The 23,972-nt window shown below is 36.7% G+C and overlaps 1 protein-coding gene across 2 annotated transcripts in view; it reads right to left on the bottom strand.

Annotated features, from left to right (window-relative positions):
- The window catches only part of BTRC (beta-transducin repeat containing E3 ubiquitin protein ligase), a 559,581-nt gene that overhangs the window by 259,135 nt on the left and 276,474 nt on the right, over window positions 1-23,972 (bottom strand). Inside the window, exon 1 of one of the 2 annotated variants that reach the window (XM_053692481.1) lies at window positions 15,851-15,892. The exons of the other annotated variant lie outside the window; for it this stretch is intronic. The gene's annotated coding sequence lies outside the window, so the exon portion shown is untranslated. Of the gene's footprint in view, window positions 1-15,850; window positions 15,893-23,972 lie in introns of those variants that run through there. 2 annotated transcript variants of the gene reach the window in all.

Here is a 23,972-nt window from a genome sequence, read left to right as displayed (position 1 = left end):
ATCTGTTACAACATTTGTTTTTATACCTATTCGGGTGATGTCTAACACCCTATGTTTTTAATACCATTTTAAATAAATATATGTTGTACCATATGGAAGCCTGAGCCTGTCTTATCTACCACACCACCTGGATTTCCTGGATCCCAAAATCATATTGCAGGATCAGTGTAGCTGGGCCACTGTGAATCCCCAGCCTGCGCCATTTAGCATATTTGGTGCTGCTCCCCTTGTATCATTTCAGATTAAAATCTGCCTTTTTATATCATCATCTCAGTGTTGCACTAGGAGGTGCCCTCTTTATTTGTGGTTATATTCACAGATTTATGTCCTTTGCCAATTATCTACAAGAGGAGCTGCTCATATTCATTGGATTTTACCTGATTTGGCTCGTTTTGGATTACCGAATTCAGACGAATTACAACTATTGATGAATACATCAGGACAATCTTGATTACCTGAACTTGTGTCATAAAGCACTTATAAAGACACAGCCAAGATTTATCCTACGACTGGTGACTATAATTGTTCGGTTATTCTTGATGTGTATTATAACTGTATGGTTGTTCTCCATGTGATTTATTCCTATGTATTAGACTATTATAGGAAATATTGTGAAAATACTCATCATAACTACATCACACTTACAGTTTGGTCTAGATTAGATAGACTCACATATTCTCTTTTTTCCTAATCCGGTGGTATAGCGCCCCCTAAGGTTGGACACGTTTGTGTCACAACAGTTGAATACATTAGCAATAAAAAGTGTAATACATTGGCAATAGTCACATCAAGCAAAATATGCCTGTGTGTTACATGCAATACCTCTTTTTATATAGAATTCAAACATGAGAAATTGCCCAAGCTCAGGAAAGATCACTCTTATACTCTATATTAATTAAGTGAAACAACCTTAATGGGGTATTCAATTTTAAATAACAGTAGAGAAAACGCTAGAGGTTTCATGGGGAAGAAAACTGAGTGTGCCACAATGTGCCCCATCAATTAAACGGTATCTGTTATATTATAACATATATTATCCTTATTTCAACTAAAATTCTAAAAAAAGAAAAAAAGAAGAAAAAACAAAAATATGAGATCTGTCAAAGCAGTGACTGGAATAACATAATGGCGGAGCTTGACACCCTTGCGTAGGCTGAAAGGATTGGAGCAATGGGTTTAAAATAGGTATAGAACATATTATGCCATCTCGGGCCGCAGAGGGCATTCAATGTATAGCATTATTGGTATGTCCCTTTGTAGGAAACAAATAGTCTATTAGCCACTTCTCACAGTGTTTCATCCAACATATATAGACTAAGCAAACAGGACCATGTTTCTCCACAATCATGTTGTGATTAGTAAATTTAAGCTCCAAATCAATCAGAAAGTGTGGGAAAAGTTAGCTCATTTAAACTTAATGAGAGAGGAGAGGTAATCAGTAGGCAAGATATTGTACAGAATATTGTGAAACAAGCATCTTACTTCATGTAGAAAGCAAAAGCACAATATATTGATTAACCCACTTTAAGCTTGTGAGTATAAAACTGCAAGATATTGGTAAACAAACAACCTACTATAATTAGAAGGCAAAAACATATTGGCAAATACAAGCTGGTTAGCTGATGCCTAGTAATTATATATTAACCCACTCCAATCCTCTGAGGTTTGAGAGTATGGCACAGCAGAATATGAGTGGAATGAGGATGCAGTGTGTGATAACTTCCATCAATTTTGAGTAGCTTGAGAGTATAGAACTTCTGAATAAACGTTATCTGGAACTGTGGTGCTCCAATGGATTGTTGCAAGTAACTTAGACAAAAAGAGATTGGAAGTCCCAGATGTTCAGCACTGTGTGAGTTGTTCCGGCCTTCCAAAGAAGGTAAGTCCAGAATCAAGAGAGTTCAGGGAGTCAGGACTAGAAGTGTTTGCCTGTAGATCAGTAGTAGGTAGTACCCTTCCCGCTGAGGATTAATTTATGTGAGCTGTAAAGGTTCCCTGCAACTCCTTCCCGAGATGCGCCTCTAGCCGGAAAGTAACATGGCGCTGGTGTAGGAGTAACCTTGCTCGGTTCCCTCCTCTTCTGGATTGGAATGTGATCTATCAATCTGAATCTAAGGTCATTGACTGAGTGCCCAGCCTCCAGAAAATGACAGGCCACAGGTTGGTCCGATTTGCCCATAGAGATGGCTGCCCCTATGCTGGATCGGTGATTGGCCATTCTCATCCTGGCATCATCAGTGGTCTTACCTGTATAGTACTTACCACATGGGCAGTTAAGTAGATAGATGATAAATTTGGTCTTACAAGTAAGAAAAAATCTGATCTCATACTTTTTCTTCTTGTCGGGATGGTGAAAATTAGTGCCTGTAAGCATTCCATTACAGGTCACACAGCTGACACACCGATGGCAACCTTTCTTCTTTGTTTTCAGCCAGGTACAGGGACCAGCTTCAATGTTAATATCTGCTTTTACAAGAAGATCCTTGAGACTTCGGCCACGTCTATATCTGATTTTAGGAGCCTTCCAGCGGGATACGTGTTTGTTCAATTTATTTATTTTTATGCACTCGTAAGGGTTCTGGGGCTCTCATGAACACAGTTGACACTGGTCACTCCACTGGGAATATCGCTGTGGTATCATTTTGATATTAATTTACACTATGTTTTAAACCATACCTGATACGGATAATTTATGTCACTCACATTAGGATGTTTGCATTGGCTACTTACGGGGGGGTGTTGTATGAACGGTCATGATTGGCTGTTCTCTTAGGGGAGTGTTTCTAGGTGCCTGTGAAAAGGCCATATGTTTGCATGGTTTGTTTGTCAGAGGAAGGGATTATTTTTGTCCTGAAACGTCACACTTGAATAAAAGTTTTTCTTGTTGTCACAGATGTCGTCAGACCAGTGAGTGCTTTTTACCATAAACTTTATATATATATATGGTATATATATATATATATATATATATATATATATATATATATATATATATATATATATATATACATTAATTATATATTAGACGTGCGTTTTGGATGAATTTAGTTTTCAGACGAATTTTGGCTCTGAATTTCCGAATCTGCACCATAACTAAAATCACGAAAAATTCTGAAAATGAATAAATCAGTTTCTGAATTTTCGGATCTATTCTTTATTCATATTCCGAATTTTTCATTGTTTGTTTCGGCAATCGCCGGCATATTAGTTATGTTAAATTAAATAGTTTTTTGCGGATCCATTCTTTTTTCATTGTTAGGTTTAGGGGTTAATATAGTTTTATTTAGGTTGTTACAATGTGGGGGGCGGCGGTTTAAGGGTTAATAGGTTTAGTTAGTGTTGGCAATGTCGGGGAACTGCGGTTTAGGGGTTAATAGGTTTAGTTAGTTTTGGCGATGTTTGGGAATAGCGGTTTAGGGATTAATAGGTTTAGTTAGTGTCGGCGATGTTTGGGAACTGCGGTTTAGGGGTTAATAGGTTTAGTTAGTGTTGGCGATGTTTGGGAATGGCGGTTTAGGGGTTATTAAGTTTATTTAGTTTCAGCGATGTCGGGGAACATCGGTTTAGGGGTTAATAGGTTTAGTTAGTGTTGGTGATGTTTGAGAATGGCGGTTTAGGGGTTAATAGGTTTATTTATGGTTTAGTGTCGGCAATGTCGGGGAACGGCGGTTTAGGGGTTAATAGCTTTATTTAATGTTGACGCTGTGTGGGTGTGCGGTTTAGGGGTTAATAGGTTTAGGTAGTGTTGGTGATGTGGGGGGACGGCGGTTTAGAGGTTAATAGCTTTATTTAGTGTTGGTGATGTGGGTGGCGATTTTGGAAAATTTTGTTTCGGCAATCGCCGGCATATTAGTTATGTTAAATTAAATTGTTTTTTGCGGATCCATTCTTTTTTCATATGCATTATTCTATTCTAAACTTCAGAATAGAATAATGCATATAAATAAAGAATAGATCCGAAACAAAAGATTTAATTTGCCAAAACATTTTTTTTTTTTAAACTTAACTAAACTAATTTGCCAAAACTAAATTATTTATTTAACGAATAAAAATTAAACAAAACAAATTTTTTAGTGTCACACATGTCTAATATATATATATAAAGTCAAGTATGGGATCCAGCACACACCTCCTCATCAAGCAGCAGCTGGGGTGCAAGTCAAATACATTGCATACACAGAAATTCCAGAGGACAAGCACTCGCCGTTGTTTTAGCAATACATCATTTAATGGTTAACGTTTTCAGGGTCTCCCCCGTCCTCAGACCACAATAGATCTATTGTCGCCTGAGGACGGGGAGACCCCAAAAACGTTAAAGGGACACTGAACTGAAATTTTTTCTTTCATGATTCAGATAGAGCATAAAATTTTAAGCAACTTTCTAATTTACTCCTATTATCAAATTTTCTTCATTCTCTTAGTATCTTTATTTGAAATGCAAGAATGTAAGTTTAGATGCCGGCCCATTTTTGGTGAACAACCTGGATTGTTCTTGCTGATTGGTGGATAAATTCATCCACCAATAAAAAAAAGCCCTGCCCAGAGTTCTGAACCAAAAAAAAGCTTAGATACCTTCTTTTTCAAATAAAGATAGCAAGAGAACGAAGAGAAATTGATAATAGGAGTAAATTAGAAAGTTGCTTAAAATTGCATGCTCTCCTCACCCCAATTTTTACACGTGCAATTTCACTTTTGAGAGATTGGCAGAATTTACCTCTATCTCTTTCGGGGCGTGTTGCCCTATACAAAATGGTAATTTTGCCAAAGATATCATACACTCTTCAGAATCTTCCGATTTTTATAAAAACGCAAGATATCAAGAAATTTAATGTCGCACTTCGGAAATTCATATGGCAGTCACGGAAACCTAGAGTTGCTCTGCAAAGATTATATCTGGCAAAGCAATTTGCTGGGTTAGCTCTCCCAAACCTTTATCTTTATAATCTGTTTTTTTTGGGTCGCACTGCGGCAGATTGGGTGGCAGAAGCGGATTATTTTACGGATAACGAGTTAGAAAATAGCCTAATATTTCCCTTAAAGACGGTATCGCTCTTACATACACCACCCGATTTAATACCTAAATCAGTGAGAAACTTTAAAACTATCAATGTAATAATTCAGGCTTGGAAGAAAATAGGCACACTTCTGGGAATAAATACCAATATTCCCAGGTATCAAACCTTTATAGGCAATATAGAATTTCAAGAGGGATCCCAGGCCCTGCACTTGAAAAAGTGGCAAGAGCAAGGGCTCAGTCAGGTTGCACAGCTTCACCATGCAGAGTCAGGAATTATTAAATCTTTTCAAGAATTGAAAGAGGAATTTAGTCTCAGCAATCAAGATTTCTTTGCATATCTTCAAGCTAGGCATTACACTTGCCAGCTGCTTGCTCAATTTGAGTGGAAGTGGACGTGGGGGAGACTGGAGACTTGGCCGGCCCTGATTAGGGCTGGCCGTGGCTCCATCTCCCCATGGTATGCCCTTCTGAATTCACAGGGGGGTAATAGTAATGTTGAAAAACTAGCTCAAAAGTGGTCGGACTATCTATCTGTGAGCATAGATAAGGATACACATATCGCGAAATCTTTTTCGCTACTACATAACTCTACGATATCTGAAACATGGAGAGAGTCCCATACAAAACTCATATATCAGATCTACTACACACCAGACAAAGCATTTAGGTGGAATAACGCTGATTTTAAGAAATGTCCAAAATTTAGTCTATTAGCGGCTGATTTACTGCATATGATATGGTCTTGCCCGAAAATAGAACAATTCTGGCATAAACTAGAGTTTTGGCTAGTGAAAGTGGTAAAAATTAAACCTCCCAAATTTACCCCGTTAAACATTATTTTTCTGTCTAATAACAAGGAGGATTTCAGAGATGCTAAGATATTAAATCTTGTAAGTTCTTGCCGCAAGAAATCTGATTTTTAAAAAATGGAAATCAAGATTTATACCCACAGTAAATGAAGTCAAAAACTATCTCAAAAAGCAATATAGGATAGAACAATTGGCTACAGATTTAAACGTAGAGGGCGAGATTGTCGCATTTTTTAACAAATGGTCAAAATTTATTAAAAGTTTTTCGCCAAATGAAATAGAGGTTATGATAAGCCCATTTCAAAACTCGGAAATAGTTCTTTTGGGTATTTGGTAGCGTGGGCCTGGCGCGGAGGGGGAGGGGAGGAAAAAGGCAATCAATTTGAGGATGGTGTACCCCTTTTTTTTTTTTTTTTTTTTTAAAAAAGGCTCATATTTGATTGCTGGAAAGTAAAGGTGCTGGGAAACCTTTCCAAGCACCTAATATATTGGAATATTCAATAAAAATGTATTAATTGCAAATCAATTTAGTTGCTTTAGATTAGATTCACTTAGCATATCCAGCAGATGGTATTATCGTGAAATATTATAATTTGTATTGAGTTATATACTGTATGTGCACCAGATTATGGTTTATGGTTGGTTTTGTTTGGACCCTGATGTTTTCGAAAAAATTAATAAAAATTATATTAAAAAAAAAAAATTGCATGCTCTATCTGAATCACAAAATAATTTTTTTAGGTTCAGTGTCCCTTTAACCATTAAATGATGTATTGTTAAAACAACGGCGAGTGCTTGTCCTCTGGAATTTCTGTGTATATATATATTTAATTGGGATGGCTAAATTGTTCTAGCTCCTAAATGTATAGCTGGCTCCTAGATTTTGAACAAATTTGTCTAGTCCTGATTTAAATAGAATGAATAACTAACCATCATATAAACAGCATGCCATACAAAATGAATATATTTATGAGGGAATAAGAAGTGAATAATCACATAAAATTGAGAAGAAGACGAACTTAATAGGTATTTAAAATAATAGGAATAATTTATAGAGCCAATCATGTAGAAGAATCCAACGAAACTAATAGCACTTTTTTCGCATTTAAATATTTGTAGATTAAACAATATTAGGTTTGTTTTTATGCACCGATTAGCTTTTTATAGAATAGGTACAATGTTTTTTTAAATATGTGAAAAAGGTTTACCGTAGTTACATTAAGTTGTATGTTTGAAAATACAAGAGCAATATTAATTAACCAAAGCTACATTTAAATGCTGCACAAGAAGACATTATCAAACAGGTCTTCAAAGAATTTTGCTGACTCACTTAATTAACAAGCAGCATTTTGTTTAGTAATCATTAAAGTGTGTTTTCTTAAATGTGATGTCTTTGAAAGCAGATGTATGTTAAAGTATAAAAGCTATAAGTAAAAGCTGTAGCATGCAGCGCTCTACAAAATTTAAATAGATTTTTTTTTTCAATTATTTCAATAAATGTTGCATCTTAGTAATTGCATGAAAGGAACAACTAGTAAACTGACCGAAGTGTCATTAAAGCCACATGAAGCACAAATCTATAATGGTGTTTACGATTTACATTGATTAAAAAATTCTCTCTGTATACAAGCATTTTTTTCAAAGTATTTTAATTGTATTACACTACAGTGGAGCCTATATTTGGCCTTAAAAAGTGCAATTAGCTGCAGTAGTAGTAAAACTGCTGGGGGGGGGGGGGCAGGGGTTCTGAGGGAACTTTAAGGGACATGAAACCCACATTTTTTTCTTTCATGATTTGGAAAGAGCATCCAATTTTAAACAACCTTCCAATTTACTTATATTATCTAATTTGCTTCATTCTCTTGATATCCTTTGCTGAAAATAGGCTCAGCAGCTGTACATAGATGCCTCGTGTGATTGGCTCATCCATGTGCATTGCTATTTCTTCAACAAAGGATATCTAAAGAGTGAAGCAAATTAGATGATTGAAGTAAACAGGAATGCTGTTTAAAATTGTATTCTTTATTTCTTTATCTGATTAATGAAAGAAATATTTTGGGTTTCATGTCCTTTTAAGGAGAAATTAAACTCAATGTTCTTCTTTAAAGGGACCGGAAACCCCAACATTTGCTTTTGTTATTCGGATAGAACTTACAATTTTAATCAACTTTGCAATTGACTTGTATTATCAAATTTGCATCATTCTCCTGTAATCCTTTGCTTAAAGGGACACTGAACCCAATTTTTTTCATTTGTGATTCAGATAGATCATGCAATTTTAAGGAACTTTCTAATTTACTCCTATTATCAAATTTTCTTCATTCCCTTGGTATCTTTATTTGAAATGCAAGAATGTAAGTTTAGATGCCGGCCCATTTTTGGTGAATAACCTGGGTTGTTCTTGCTGATTGGTGGATAAATTCACCCACCAATAAAAAAAGCTTAGATGCCTTCTTTTTCAAATAAAGATAGCAAGAGAATGAAAACAAATTGATAAAAGGAGTAAATTAGAAAGTTGCATGCTCTATCTGAATCACTAAAGAAAAAAATTAGGTTCAGTGTCCCTTTAAGGAACATGCTTAAGGAACATGGGCAGCTAGCTGAACACATCTAGTTAGCCAATCAAAAGAGACAAATGTGTGTATGCAACAATCAACAGCTAGCTGCCACTAGTGTAGGATATGTGCGTATTATTTTTCAACAAGGGATACTAAGAGAACAAAGCACATTTGAAAATAGAAGTGAATTTAAAAGTGCCTTAAAATGACCTGCTCTATCTGAAGTTTAATTTTGGCTTTCTTATCCCTTTAACGACTCAGATAGAGCATACAATTGTATACAACTTTCCAATTTACGTCTGTTATCAAATTGGTATCCATTATTGAAGGTGCAGCAATTCACTACTGGGAGATAGCTAAACACATTAAGTGAACCAATGGCAAGAGGAATATATATCCAGCCACCAATCAGCAGTTAGCTCCCAGAAGTGCATTGCTGCTCCTGAACCTGCCTAGGTGCACTTTTTTTAAAAAGTATACAAAGAGAACTAAGCAAATTATATCATAGAAGTAAATTGGAATTGTGTTTGAAATTGTATACTCTGCATCATAAAAGAAAAATGGGGTTTTTATGTCCCTTTAAATTAAGGCTATATCTCCCATTTGTTTTCTAAAATACAGATAACTACTCATTTGAAAGGGGTAAACTAAAGGGACATGAAACCCAAAAATGTTCGTTCATGATTCAGATAGAGAATACAATTTCAAACAACTTTCCCATTTACTTCTATCATTTAATTTGCTTCTTTCTCTTGTTATCCTTTGCTGAAATGTTTATCTAGGAAAGTTAATGTGCAGCAGAGAACCTAGGTTCTAGCTGTTGATTGGTGGCTGCATATATATACCGATTGTCATTGGCTCACCCATGTGTTCAGTTAGAAACCAGTAGAGCACGGCTGCTCCTTCAACAAATGATACCAAGAGAATAAAACAGATTAGATAATAGAAGCAAATTAGAAAGTTGTTTAAAATTGTATTCTCTGTCTAAATCATGAAAGAATGTTTTTGGGTTTCATGTCCCTTAAGGGGTAGATTTACCAATGTCTGTCCGACATGATACGTTGTAGCTGTCTGCATTTATCATTACACAAGCAGTTCACCAGAACTGCTTGTGCAATGCCGCCCCCTGCAGATTCGTATAGGATCGGGCGGATTAAAGACCGCAGCCTCAGAGGCAGCGGACAAGTTATGGAGCAGCGGTCTTTAGACCGCTGCTTCATAACTGCTGTTTCCGACGAGCCTGAAGGCTCATGCAGAAACAAGGGGAACAAGGGACATTCAGCCCTTGCTAAATCTACCCCTAAGTCTTGTCCCACTGGTCAACAGGTAAGTTTTTAAAGGGCCACTAAACCCAAAATCTTTCTTTCATGATTCAGATAGAACATACAAATTTAAACAACATTACAATTTACTTCTATTATTTATTTTGCTTCATTTTTTAGATATCCTTATTTGAAGAAAAAGCAATGTGCATGGATGAGCCAATCACATGAGGCTTCTATGTGCAGCAACCAATCAGCAGCTACTGAGCATATCTAGATATGCTTTTCAGCAAAGAATATCAAGAGAATAAAACAAATTAGATAATAGAAGTAAATTAGAAACATATTTAAAATTGCATTCTCTTTCTAAATCATGAAAGAAAAAATGTGGGTTTCATGTCCCTTTAAAGTGAAGGTCAATTTTTCTTATATACTATACTTATTTTAATAAAGAATGTTTAATTTATTTTAATCGCTTATTTCATATGTCCCAAAAAATATTCCTATACATATAAATAGTTTATTTATTATACCTCCGTTTTTGCCTTATCCTCCGCCCCCTCCACACTTCCTTATTCGATTGTGTTGACGTTGCTTTGTAGTTTCGAAGAGGACTACGCTCGTCCACCCGCAATCGTTTTGCACTGCGCATGCGTATCCTCCGATCCACGGCGCATGCGTTCCATAGGTGTCATAAATAACGTTCCAAATTCTGGGCACGGCTGACAGCTGCAGTGGCATGGGAGCAGGTATACTGTCAGCAACAATGAGCACCGACACTGTGCAGGACTAATAAAATAATTTATAGCAAGAATCAAGATAAATAACTTGAAAATAATTATATACAATTCAATAAGTATGTGAGATGTGCCGTGCTATTTAATTACCAAGTATTAGGTTTGCAAGCGGTTTGGATGTATTCCTAAACGAGACCAATGCTGACGAATCAATGTAAATAGTGTTAGAACAGAAAACGCATGCGCGTTACATGAACGAGCATGCCGATGATGATGCGCTGTTTCTATAAACGCATGCGCATAGGGTAACGATGACAAAAGGGAAAAGGGGCTGGACGCCATGGGGTTAAAATACCAATAGGACATCAAATATGTCAATCACAGAATGTTGTATGGCGGGCGGATTGTGAAGCATCAACGGAGCGGGTACAACAAGTGAAAAATAAAGGTTATTATTGTTTTTTAATATATTTTGGTGAATGAACATCATATTGATTTTTTAGTATACATTGAAATATGCGATCCTGGACGGCAGAATTGACCTTCACTTTAATGAGGGGGAGTGGGACAATAAAAGAGCCCCTCTTTTAAATAAGAGGTCACATGTAGATGGTCATCATGGTACTAGAGATCACCTGGTACACCTAGGTAACAGGGCAGTGTTTCATGGGGGGGAGATTTTATAGACCCATCATTTTTTCAATGAGGGTTCTCATACCTTTATCATTACTAATGCAGTAGCTATTATAAAACAACTGTTCTGTGTAATAATGCATCCCTCTACATTGCTATTAGTTGACTGGGGGTCCTAAAAGGAACCCTAGTACCCCAGAATAAGCACTGAAACTGGGGTTAGTGCCCCTTTTTACAAGGAACAGTCAGTGTGACCATATTGTTTATCAGAGAGATAGGGGGTAGAGGGAAACCCTATGTTGTCCCACTCAGCACAAAGGGGGCATAGAGGGGAATGATACCACTTTATTTTATTTTATGTTCTACCGCTAGTCCCATTTTGTTGTGTTGTTGATGTCAGGGCTTATAAAATAGATGACATTTTGTGTCATACTGTATACAATGATTTTTGGTACAAGTATTTTATTATTATTATTTATACATATATATTTAAAATGGGTTAAATCGCCCATCTTTGAAATAAGGATTTTGTGTCGTTTTAAAATGTTATATTTTTGTTAGACATTTTATTCCTACTCACAAGCGTTATGGGGTGTTAACATTGCGGGAGCGCAAATCCATACTGCTTGCATTTTCAAATTTGTATTACAAGTCCACGTTTAATATAATCCATGTGCGTACTACAATAATCATGTCGAATAACGTGGTTGTATAATTTCACTCATGTAAATGATTTCTATGAGGGCCCAGACTAAAACTATTAATGTCAGAAAACATTTGAGTGCAAATACGATCGGGAGCAAAAAAAATCCAATCAAGTGGGTGGATGTTTAATTTAGGTATTTTCTACACATTTTAAGGTTCCTTTTACATATAAGACTTAACACATACATAAATGCACTTACACACTTGACCTCTGCCCCCCTCCTGACCCTTGGTTGCACATAGGGAATACATTTTTTGTGGGTATTTGCAATGAGAGAGAGGATCATATAGGAGGGTAACTGTTCAAGGTGGGGGGATGATTTGCCATGGGGAATTACATGAGTGGTCCTTTGGGAGTTTGGGTGTATCGTGATGAGGAAAGAGTAATAAACAGAGTTAACAGCACAGGGACAGGGTCACACTAAGGGTTAAAGGGACATAAAACCCAAATTTTGTCTTTCATGATTCAGACAGATCATGTGATTTTTAACGACTTTACAATTGACTTCTATTATCTAATGTGTCTTGTTTTCTTGATATCCTTTGTTGATAGGAATACCTAGGTAGATGCAGGAGCTGATTGGTGGTTGCACATGTATGCCTCATGTTATTGGCACACTCAATGCATTCAGCTAGCTCCCAGGAGTGCAGTGCCGCTTCTTAAATAGAGATTAAATTAAAATTGTATTCTCTATCTGAAACATGAAAGACAAAAATGTGGGTTTCATGTCCCTTTAATTTCTATGGGGAGAATATCATGCTTTGGGAGCATGTACTTAAAAATAGGGTAATGGTTAAGGTTAATTGCAGCCTAGTGCATCATAAATGCAGTAGATGCTGTTAATTGTAGTGGAGGTTAAATCCTGCAGTGGACAGGGATAATTACGGTTCTGAGACAGTGTAAAATAGGAGTAGATCACAGTTAGGATTAATTGCCCATAACACTCGTACCTATGTAATATCAAAAGAACCTGGTCGCTGGTCATTGCAAAGTCATAAGGAGCAATTATTATTTAGTGAAACCGAAATAGTTAACTTTACAAAATAAAAGAACACTGATTATGTTCCGTTTGCTAAAACACAGTTAGGTTTGTTCCCCAGTAGTTCCATCATACAAATGCATCTAGGCCTACATGTTCAAAAATATTATACAAAAGACAGAAGATTTTTTTTTGAGTTTCAATTCTCCTAAAAGAGAAGCTTGAAATATCCATCACTTGAAATTAATAAAGGGCTTACACTTATGTATTTTACAGGCTTCACTAGATAATAAGGAAAGTGGGAGACTTTAAATTTCGATCAGTTCAGTTGCATTTAAAGGGACACTCAAGTCAAAATAAACTTTTATGATTTAGATAGAGCGGCAGTTTTAAGACACTTTCCAGTTTACTTCCATAATCAAATTTTTATATTTACACTTTCTGGAGAACAAGATAATACTAAGCATGTGCACAAGCTCACAGGGTATACGTATACCAGTCTGTGATTGGCTGAGGTCGGTCACATGATACAGGGACCCGGAAAATGGCAGGAAAAAAATTTAATTTGTCATAAAAAAATCTACTGCTTATTTGAAATTCAAAGTAGGTCATCATCATTGTAATTATAATAATCATTGTATTTTATTGTGCACTTGTTAATTATGCAATTATTCTGCATTGATTTGTCCTTTAAGGAAGACTATGATAATAATAGTTATCCTTAATAGCTGAATTAGAACATATAAATGATGGATATTTTTACAATTCGCTGAATATCTAGGTAGCATTTCCTTCCTCTTTCTGTAAGGACAGGCACATACAAAGTTAAAAAAAAAAACTTTAAAATGATAGTAGGACAACAGACTGAAAATAAGTACAGAGTGTTCTATACTGTCATTAACAGTGAAAACGCTGAAGTAGTCGTTGTAAAAGCCAAACTAAATTTGCAGTACTTCAACAATGTTATGTCTGATCCAACCTTTTTAATAAGCCAATTTTTATTCATCTATTAAAATGCTAATGCACTAAAACACTCTGCCAGCATTTTTAGAGTAAAGGGAGCATTTTTGCACAAAGGCTACCAGCTGAGTAAAAGCTGGTTTATTGGGAAGGAACCTTCACTAAGTTGTTTCATTACTACAATATAAATATCTATCAATTCTATATAAGCATCACTGCAGTGCAATGTCTCAGACATGAAGGTATCAGTGAATAAGGAAAAAGATGCAGACTTTGCTCATTAGCATGAGCAATGTTTGTCATACCCAGCAGACATATGCAGTGCTTGATAAATTACAAAACAGATTTCAAAAGTACTAGAAGACAGAGCATGTAATTTTAAACCAATGGATTTTTTGTTTTTTAGCCCTTTCTTCAGAATTCATGAATGGCAGTCGGCAGCTGGAGTTTCACTATTATTCCCCTCTATCTCCTGTCTTGCTAATTAAAAGGTTGATCACAGAACAATACTGCCCTCATTAATTTCAGCATTCTGATTGGGCGGCATCCTGCAGCCCCGCCTGATCTATTCACACTGTTGAAGTTAATGTGACAGGAGTCAGAAGATGGATTACCTAATGCCATATTGCTCTTCGTCTCAAATCAAGAGCTATCTGTGTAAACGGACTGTTCTAATTTGCTCTCATTATTATAACAATATCAGGAGAAAATAACGCACACAGCTCACTGTCAGAACAATGAAAAACAGCAATTAGTTACAGAGAGACAAAGACTGCTTTTAATAGGGGCATGACCGTTTACTAATGTGTCCAAAGCAAACCAGAGAAATATTTGCTTTTCTAATAGTGCATTAAAATAAAATTTATTACAAACATAATCACAGCGACAGTATGATTTTTTTCCACAACAGTGTTTAACTTCACAGGAATAGTAAGTAATACAATCAGGGATGCTGAAAGCGGCAAATTAATACCCCTTGGAGTATGAAAAAGAATAGACTTTTCAAGGCAGAGAGAATAAAAACAAATGAAGAAAAAATATGTTGTAAATTGTTCTGACAAATTACATTTTTTACTAAATAAATTGCCACTAAAATGAATCCATAGTTTCTTGTACCACAAATCTGTCCATAAACCATCAATTTTGTTTTCATAGAATTTATTACTTTTTTTTTTTTTTTTAACACAACAGATATTGGGTTACAGAATCATATTTTTGTCATTTCTGAAGTGCTGAGTTTTATTTATTATTTTGACAACCTGGTAATTCAAAAAACCGACTTGACGTACTCAGAAAATAATGAACAGCAGATTTAAAAATAATAATAATAATCATGAAGGTTATAACCTAGAATTATAACATATCAGCAACCCTTACAAACATCCATAACAATATCAAGATTTAAAAAAAAAAAAAAAAGAGTTCACTATAACCAATGCTATTTAATTAGAGAATATTATTTTAAAACATTTTGGATTAAAAGACATTAACACTTTCACTGTGGACTTAACCCTTTTAACTGCAGGACGATTTTAAAGCATTATACAGCAGCTCTGGCAGCATAAAGGGTTAAAGGGCATATTCTGAAGAACAGCTTAAATTCCCTGTACTAAAATACTGCACTACAAAATGTGCTGATGATGCCAATTACAAGCCCCCAGCCGAACACTCCAGCCCCCACCATTCGGGCAGATTTATGTGGGCTCTTGCCGACGTTATTACAAGTCAGAGTTTATTGGGAAATTGTTACATTATGCGGAGTGTCTAACAAATTGCTTATGCTGCTATAATTGGATTACAACAGCCGCTTGCTCCCACCGGTAAGATTAGGCAAGTAGGGCTCCTGCCGATCTCTGAGCGTTAGCAGTAATTTTATTTGCCTTGCCTCTCTCTTTCCTAACAACATGCCTCTCTCCCTGCCAGCTGTCTGCTGAAAAGGCAAAGGCTTGTTCCTTGGCCTTAACAATGCAATTACAGCCCCGCAGATCTCACTGTTTGTGCATTAAGTACAGTGCCAAAACGAGGCAAATTGATCGTTTGACTTTTGAAGAAGCCATGTGATCTTCTCCATGCGAGTTATCTGACATGCATCAGCGCCTACCCCTGCAGTTAATTCTGCTTGAAGAACTTTATTTCAGATAATTTTTCTAATGAGCACGCTGAGCAGAAAAGAAAAAAAAGATACATACCTACATTTTCAAGTGCAATTATTAGTGTTACTTTTTGATGACTGGTTCTCAATCCATATTCATGTCTATTAATTAAAGGCGAAAACAGGACAATACAAATGATTGTAGCATCTGAATATTCACAGCACTGGAATTTACTTTAAATAGGCAAATTGTACATTTATTTATCAAATCATAGCAGCTACCCTAAGAAATATAACAGGACAAGTAAACTATCTGTTTCATAAGAAAACAAATGTGCTTAGTACAGACTGCTGCAACATAGTATTGGTATTTAAAGGGACATAAAAGAGGAAAAAAGAAAATGCTTTAATATGTTGGAGTATTTTATTACTGCACTAATGCTGGCATTTTAGCTATGTGTTTAACCCTGCAAAGGGTTTAAAGGGACAGGAAACCCCAACATTTAATTTCATGGTTTGGATAGAACATACAATTTTAAACAACTTTCCAATTTAGTTCTATTGAAAAATTTGCTTAATTCTCTTGTCATCCTTTGCTGAAGGAACAGCATTGCACTACTGCAGCTAGATGAACACATCTAGTTAGCCAATCACAAGAGACAAATGTATGCAGGCACCAATCAGCATCTAGCTCCCACTACTGTAGGATATGTGTGTATTCTTTTTTAACAAGGGATACCAAGAGAACAAAGCACATTTGAAAATAGAAGTGAAATTAAAACAGTGTTAAAATGACATGCTCTATTTGAATTATGCAAGTTAATTTTGATTTTCCTATCCTTTTAAACACATAGGGATAGATTACAAGTGGCCCGTGAGCGACATCAAGTTTTTACGGCTTTTTGCGCTCAGCGGAAAGAGCGCTCATATTATAAGTTGAATGTTAAAGCAAACACAACAGCACAATTTAACTAAGATAACTAAGTTTTCATTTGCACTAACCCAACACCGCGTTAAACCAAATGTGCAAAATACGATCTTGTACTAACTTCAATGTTCTTATTCTGATTACAGTATAGATCAGAATGTCCTACTATACACATATTCTCTGTCTTATGCTTTGTATAGGTATTGTTTTTTCAATGTATTCACAGGATAATAATGAGACAAATAATAGTTTATAGGCATACAATTGTTCTATATAATATGATACGCTATTTAATTCATATGACAATTTCTCACCATGACATATGTGAATGATCGGCGTTGAATACTGTTGTCTCTGCCCGTAATTCCATCACTTCCAGACTGGCTATCTTTGTGGACTTCTTCCTACAACCGTTGGTGAAGAATATGAGGTCCTACCTAAGGGATTCTACTCAACTCATCGAGGATATAAGAACTATCACATTCAACGAGCCGTATATTCTGGCAACGGCAGACGTTAACAGTTTATACACTATCATCCCGCATGAGGCAGGGAAACAACAAGTGTCGGACGCCTTGGACAGATATCCCTATGTGGGTCCTCCTAGAGACTTTCTTATCAAACTGCTCGATTTGAGCTTGCGGCTAAATTACTTCAAGTTTGAGGGTAAGTACCATCAGCAAATATCGGGTACGGCCATGGGATCGAACGTGGCCCCCTCACTAGCTAACATCTACATGGAGCATTATGAAATAACAGTGATGGATATCTACAAAAAACCCGAAGTACTATTCTACAAAAGGTACATCGACGATTTGTTAATCGTCTGGAGTGGCACAGTCTCCGAGCTGGAAACATGGTTTGCGCAGCTTAATTCTCTCACAAACCCAGTAAAGTTCAAGTTGAAGCATGATATGTCAAGTATTGAGTTCCTAGACCTGAATATCTTCAAAATGGATAATGGCCAGTTGGGAACCTCACTGTTTAGAAAACCTACAGACAGAAATTCAATACTACATGCCACCAGTAACCATCCGACAGCACTTCTCAAAGCAATCCCGAAAGCCCAACTTTGCCGTGCTGTCAGGAACAGTGACATGACTAAAAGAAACCAACAACTTGAAGAAATGCAGCAACGCTTCACACGAAGAGGATATAATCCTCATCTGATCCATCAGAGTAGAGTGTTAGCTGAAAATGAGGATAAGACCCTGACTACTTTGAAGAGCAAAGACGAGCTGAGAATGACCTTCACAACCATGTATAGTCCCGTAACGAGATCTTTGGGCAAGTCATTGAGAGAACATTGGCACATTGCACAAAGTGATCCATCACTCCCATTCAATGGCTGGCAGCACCCTAGAGTGGGGTACAAACGTGACAAGAATTTGAAGGACCTTCTAATGTTGGCTGACCCAACTCATTGTTATACTCCTGAGACATGGTTGTCACGAAAAAAGAAACCAGGGTGCTACAGGTGCTTGGGGTGCACTAACTGCAATTCTATGATTCCCGGGGCCACTTTTGGCCATCCACACCGTAACCAGAGATACAAGATCAGGCATGTGTTGACCTGCACCACCACACACGTGGTGTATCTATTAAATTGTAGCTGTGGGCGTTTTTATGTGAGTAAAACCACAGACGATGCCAGAACTCGGTTTGCCAACCATAGGTCCTCAATTAGGACATCCCTCAAAAAGGGTTTGAGTGACCAACCTGTGGCTAGGCATTTTGTAGAAAAGGGACATGGACTCCAAGACCTACGATTCACTTTAATAGACCACGTCCCCCCACTGAGGCGGGGGGGAGATAGAGATACACTTCTTCTTCAGATGGAGGCCAAGTGGATTTTCCGGTTAAATACCTTACAACCCCACGGACTGAACACAATGTTTGATTGGCACTGTTTCTTATAGACATGTGCATGATCTGACGGGAGTTTTCCTGCTGAGTGTCAAGACTTTGGAATTCCTGTGGATGTACAGCGAGAGTACACCTATTATTCAATCCATTTACACCTCTTTTGTCTTTTTGTACATTCTCTATTGGTGATCAGAGCTACTAGTTGTGCACATGTCCCTATAATTCTTTTCTCTTCTTCATGAATGTGTCTTGAATGGATGACTTATAGAGAGCTTAGGTGAACGTACTCTGTGCTCTATTATATCAGCTTGGGGGCGGACACTCTGTCTGATTCCCCTTGGCTATACCCTCCAAATTTCTATGATTTATATGATATTTATGATTATGACTATACTATTGGTTTGGTTGGTAGCTACTCTCTTTACAAACTCCACTCTCTTTACAAACTTTATTGCCCATTATGGTCACTGCCCAATCTATGGGTTTGGTTGGCAGCTACTCTTTTTACAAACTTCACTCTCTTTACTTACTTTATTGCCCATTATGGTCACTGCCCAATCTATGTTTTGGACTGTATGTGTGGCTCTCTCTATTATTATGTGCCTCTTATATGTGAGGATAGATAGTGTGTGTATCTCTAATGTTTATGGTTTAGGTCAGTTTTACATGCGTTTGCCTGGATGACAGCATGCCTCCTTTTGTGTAGCATAGCTGTGCTGCGGTGATGTGCGGCTCGATGCGAAAAATCTCCATGGTAACGGTAAACAACTCCAGTGATTGGCCGACCGTCACTCACGTGACTGACCTGTAGAGTTCCGGGTCCTGCACACGGCGTTGTGTATTGTCGCTGTGATGAGTGTCTGCAGCAATTAAGTATGCATTTCTCCCTGGTGAGTCTTTAACTTTTTAGTCCGGTGTTCCATCTCTGATTAGTATTGTCTGGTTATGTTCCACTGAGTAATAAGCGGTAGTATGAATGACTGTAAGAATACTACTACTCCGCTTTTTCTGGCTTCTGTCTGAATTCTATGTCTGTTTCCATGTCTCCACAGTTCTCTTATCCTGCACTTGGGCTGTCACTCATTATGTTAGCGCTGGGATGGCTCATATAAACTGTTATTTTATGATAACACTTGATTGTTTACTTTGTGACTCACAGGTCACCATAGTTACCAGGTTGGCGGTTTTTTGCTCTAATTGAGGGGAGGGGTTTATTTGACACAGTGTATAAAGTCACTATTGTTTGTTGCACACATTGTCTGAAGAAGGGGATATTTTGTCCTCGAAACGTCACAGTTTTTCAAGTAAAAAAGTTCACAAAAAGACCAGTGAGTGCAAGTTTGTTGTTTTTCTATATATATATATATATATATATATATATATATATACATACACACAGGTAGCCCTCAGTTTACGCCGGGGTTAGGTTCCAGAAGGAATACTTGTAAATCGAAATTGTTGTAAATTGAAACCCAGTTTATAATGTAAGTCAATGGGAAGTGAGGGAGTTAGGTTCCAGGCCCCTCTCAAAATTGTCATAAGTAACACCTAATACATTATTTTTAAAGCTTTGAAATGAAGACTTTAAATGCTAAACAGCATTATAAACAGTATTAAAAACACAGAATTCACTTGCATTTTTCTGCAAACAGTTCTTTCTACGCATTCCATTCTGGACTGATTTATAGACAGGAAGATCTTGTTCCTATGAAAGCTGCTCGATAGCTCATGTCTAGCTAGACTAATTAATTCCAGCCTGTTTGTGTGCTTGGCTTTGCATATCTTTGCTGCAACACAAGCGGACAGCTCCACCTACTGGCTATTTTAATCAATGCAATGCTTCTCAATGCTTTTCAATAGCAGTTACATGACTGAAAAAAAGGTTGTTATTCTGAAATGGCGCAAATTGAACCGGCTTAAACCGAGGGCCACCTGTATATGTATTTACAATAAAAATAACATATTCCACTTGAAAAGTGAAATGTTAATAAGTCCTATTGGGTTAGCACACGAGCAATAAGTGTTAGTTTTTTTCTTCTATGCTCTCCATTGAAGTCTAGGGGACAAATGCATTCAAGCGGTCACAATGTCCAAAATCCTCAAGTTAGCAAGTTAGCGCTTGTCAGACTTCGCTTGCAAACAAACTTTTTAATGTCAGCTTGTAATATGCACTCAAAAAAGCTTACTTTTAGCGAGATTTACGCTCTAGCGGGTGCGCTAAATACCGCTCTAATTGTAATCTCGTCCATAGTGGTCAATTTCAATCTAATCTATATCTGTTCCAGATAAAAATATTTCGGACGATTTTGGAAGCATGTTGTTGTAGTAATCACAATTGAAAATGGATTTAGCCACTAAAAACCTCACTACACCAACTGCGTTTTCTAAACCTCCCCGCACAGACTGTGTTTTCAAAACCTCTCTTTCACTGTACAGAACAGAATTTCTCTTGAAGATGCGGTTCAGATTGAAATCCTGTTTGTGAAGACAACTGCGTGAAATAGAAACACCAAAAAATTACAGTACTCAATTTTCGTGATTTCTGTTTCCTTGCTTTTTTTTCATATCTCAATAGCTGTATGGAATATTACATATTAAATCCATGCATATATGTAAATCTGTGTCCTTCACACTGCAGATGGGCTAAACATTCATTATGAATATAGGTTTAATTAATCTAGACCACATATTGATATATACATCTATATAAAAAACAGACACTCCTATATAGTTTTAGAATACTTGCAAACAAATCAAAAAAGACTATTTTGGGACTTTATCAAGTGCCTTTAGCTGTTGAATTTGGTAAGTGTTAAATATTCTTAAAAACCTGTTGAAAAGTATTGAGAAAATGAATTGTAATCGCCGAGACATATTCACTTACATGTTAAATAAAGGGCTTTTTTTAACGAACCAAAAATGCATTCTCAGCTCTGAGAAACAGTCACAAACCTGAGACCGTTATCAAGGCTACATGAAAAGTGCCCTTTTCTGCTTAAAGTCTGCCGAAAACAAACCAGCCAATAGACTTGAATCTATCTCTAAGTCAGCTCCACAGCTGTAATGCCTTAGTGGGAGCTAGCTGAACACATATGGTGAGACAACAAAAAGAGGCATATGTGTGCAGCCACCAATCACCAGCTAGCTCCCAGTAGTGCACTGCAGCAGCTGAGGATATGTACATATGCTTTTCAACAAATAATATCAAGAGAACAAAATAACTTTGCTAATAGAAGTAAATGTATTTAAATGGAATGTTCAATCTGAATCATGAAAGTTACATTTTGGCTTTCATGTCTCTTATGTTCATACTTGATAAAGTAAGCAAAGACAACGGGGGGCGGTAAACTCCTAAACACAGCTGAAGTATGTAAATTTGCAGTACATGCACGAATATTCCAAGGACTTTAAAGGGACATGAAACCCAATTTTTTTTCTTTCATGATTTAGAAAGAGCATGTCATTTTAAACAACTTTCTGATTTACTTCTATTATCTAATTTGCTTCATTCTCTTGATATCACTTGCTGAAAAGCATATCTGGATATGCTCAGTAGCTGCTGATTGGTTGCTGCACATAGAGGCCTTGTGTGATTGGCTCACACATGCGCATTGCTATTTCTTCAACAAAGGATATCTAAAGAATTGAGCAAATTAGATAATAGAAGTAAATTGGAAAGTTGTTTAAAATTGCATGCCCTATCTGAATCATGAAAGTTTAATTTTGACTAGACTGTCCCTTTAAGGCAATACTCATACTTGATAAAGACCAGACAGATTATAAAGATTATAGATGATAGACAGACTGAAACATAGATCAATAACAGATTAGGACTGATGTCTAAAATAGCCAACAGTCTTAAAAAGACAGTTTAGTCAAAATTAAACTTTCATGATTCAGATAGAGCGTGCGATTTTTAACAACTTTCGAATTTACTTCTGTTATCACATTTGCTTCATTCTCTTGATATCCTTTTGTTGAAGAGCATACCTAGGTAGGCTGAGGAGCAGTGATGCACTACTGTGAGCTAGCTGCTGATGTGTGGCGGCATATATATGTCTTGTCATTGGCCCAGCCATTATGTTCAGTTAGCTCACAGTAGTGCATTGCAAAAGGGAAATACATACATATACACACACACACACATATATATATATATATATACAAAACACAGAGATAGACTGGGTACATATCCTAAGTCACTGTAAAACCCACAGCCCTGAATACGTACAGACAGCTGTACAGGTTCCAGCAACTCAGGTAGTTAACCCCTGGCCAGCCTGGGTGACAAGCCTATAGGGAAGATTACAAAACAAAATGATTAACACAACACACTAAAAAACTGGCACTCTCTAGCAAGCACACAGTGATATTTAAAAGCAAAAATAGGAGCGTTAGTTGCATTTGGCACCAAACGGTTTAAGCCCAGGACCATGTCGAGGTCTCTCACCTCCTGGGACCCATTCCCCCGTTTTGCATAACCAACACTGTTATATTAATATACTTTTTATCTCTGTGATTGTATCTAAGCCTCTACCCCTTATTTCAGTTATTTTGACAAACTTGCATTTTAGCCAATCACTCCTAAATCAATGATTCATACATAACTTCATGGGAGCGAGCACAATGTTATCTATATGACACACATAAACTGTCTAGCTGTGAAAAACTGTCAAAATGCATATGAGCCTACCTAGGTTTAGCTTTTAACAATAAATACCAAGAGAACAAAGCAAATTTGATTAAAAAAGTAAATTGTGAAGTAGTTTAAAATTGCATGCCCTATCTGATTTATGAAAGTTTCATTTTGTTTTGCTGTTTTTACTTTCGGAGTTGGTGGGTTTGCCAAAGTATAATTTATTATATGTCTTTCTTAATTAAATATTTTAAGCTTGGTATATTTATAGTAAAGTGTTAATTATGTATTTAACTGAAAGTTAGAAACCCACAAAACAGAAGACAAACTAGTAAGATGAAAAACCAAAGTGTTGGATTTAATGAACAGAACAGTTTGTCATTTTATGGAACTCTTGATATACATTGTACTAAAGTAGTACCGGAGAAAGTCAGAAAGGTGAGGAGGGCACAAACATAAAATTAGCATACTGTGACGTTAGAGCCCGAAGACAAAATCTTGCATTTTTAAAAAGGTTCCAATTTACTTCTATGATGCAATTTGCTTTGTTCCCATGATATTCTGTGTTGAAGAGCTACCTAGGTAGGGATCTGCAGCACCACGTGGCAGGAACTAGTGCTGCCGTCTAGTGGTCTTGCATATGAATAATATTCTTGCAAAACTGCTGCCATATAGTGCTCTAGAAATGGGACCACTCAATCAAAATTAAACTTTAATTATTCAGATAGAGCAGCAATTTTTAAAAAACTTTCTAATTTACTTCCATTAACAAAATGTGCACAGTCTTTT

The sequence above is a fragment of the Bombina bombina genome, chromosome 9, assembly GCF_027579735.1.
Source record: "Bombina bombina isolate aBomBom1 chromosome 9, aBomBom1.pri, whole genome shotgun sequence".
Lineage (NCBI taxonomy): Eukaryota > Metazoa > Chordata > Amphibia > Anura > Bombinatoridae > Bombina > Bombina bombina.
The sequence above is the reverse complement of the archived record's forward strand: the minus strand, read 5'-3'. Positions and strand labels throughout refer to the sequence as shown.